This window comes from Nicotiana attenuata, unplaced genomic scaffold, assembly GCF_001879085.1.
Source record: "Nicotiana attenuata strain UT unplaced genomic scaffold, NIATTr2, whole genome shotgun sequence".
Classification (NCBI taxonomy): Eukaryota; Viridiplantae; Streptophyta; class Magnoliopsida; order Solanales; family Solanaceae; genus Nicotiana; species Nicotiana attenuata.
The window spans coordinates 6,402-7,855 of NW_017679753.1; the positions used below are offsets into that span (position 1 = coordinate 6,402).

The 1,454-nt window shown below is 41.3% G+C and overlaps 1 long non-coding RNA gene across 1 annotated transcript; it reads right to left on the reverse strand.

Moving 5' to 3' along the window:
* Window positions 1-14: 14 nt before the first annotated feature.
* LOC109221786 lies at window positions 15-1,319 on the reverse strand. Its single transcript, XR_002067308.1, has 3 exons — window positions 1,022-1,319; window positions 775-832; window positions 15-207 (listed from the first exon to the last, which is right to left on the reverse strand). It is a non-coding gene; the product is annotated as an uncharacterized LOC109221786 (long non-coding RNA).
* Between the last annotated feature and the right edge of the window lie 135 nt (window positions 1,320-1,454).

Sequence of the window (1,454 nt, forward strand, 5' to 3'; positions counted from 1 at the left end):
ATAGATGATTCCACCGCTCGTAACCCGTGACCTATAGGTAACATAGAGACAACTTTACCATGGTACCAACGCTCCCATTCTATATGCAAAAATGTTACGGCAAAGAAAATGGAAGGAACCAGGCTTATCTGAGAGTGACACAAGACGAAGTGAGGGAGAGATCTGAAATGCCAGATTTTATGGCGGACAAAGCTGTGGGCTGAGCTGCTGCATTACACAAACATACATTTGATACATATGCGTGGGTAAAGTCGTGAGAGGACTAACACCAAAATATGATATCCATGGATGTGGAAGGTAGCACCCAACGGTAGCCTATTTCTCCTTCTAAAGCATCATTCATAAGACAAGACAGGCCAACTTTCACAGACAGTGCTTCTTTGACATTCAATTCAGCAGACTTAAACAGCTTATGGAACACCACACAGTATTTAATAAAAACGTATTGTGGCATCTGCAGGCAAAGCATGTTATTGTGCTACGCGGTGTCTCATTGAGGGTGCATAGCAAAGACTTGCACTTAACATAAATTAGGCTTCTGAAATTAAGTTGTGTGATGCAAATGTTTGTGCATATAGACTCACCACGTTTAAAATATTTGGTAAGATGTCTCTCATCATTTTTTTTGTGTGTAGGGAAGGGGGGCGGGGGGGTGTAGTTGTACTAAATTGTCAATAGATCAAATGGACTAAAATAATTAGAGGCTAACACAGATTACTCTTCTAAAGAAAAAGTAAGAAGGTTGAGAAGCGATACAAGAACATGAGCCTATACCTCAATTTGTCTCTGCTGCTCCTTGCACGATCGAGCAACAATTTCATGCACCGTATCACTAGATTACAGAGAATTTTAATTTATTTTAGATAAGGAAGTAAATGGCAACAACATCAACATGTGATATAGACAACAAAGCAATAAGAACACCGTGAAGTATCATTAAAACCAAATAAGGAACACAAAGGACAACCCATTAATCACGCCGTTCTAACACAAGTTTCACAACGAAATCACTCCGTGATACCTCATATCATAGTCGCAAGTCCCGGGTCTCAACCCACCATCATATACACGGCACCTTGTGCCCACATCTTGAATCACAACCACATGGATAACTCACGTGCCAAAATCACAATTCGCCCAGCATAGTCACAGTCTCACAGTCACAATCCGCCCGACATAGTCACAGACCCACAATCACAATCCTTCCGGCATAGTCACAGGCTCATAATCACAATCCGTCCGGCATGATCACAGGCTCACAATCACAATCCGTCCGGCATAATCACAGGCTCAATAGCAACATGAAAACGGATAATACAAGAACACATGGGCAGTGATAAATAAAATGTCAAAGTTTCATACTCTATTAAGACTGGTATAAGTGGCAATGTCAACGTCTAGTATGCTTTGTGCGAGTGTACTACTGCAGTCCTAAGTCAACTACGTAACTAATC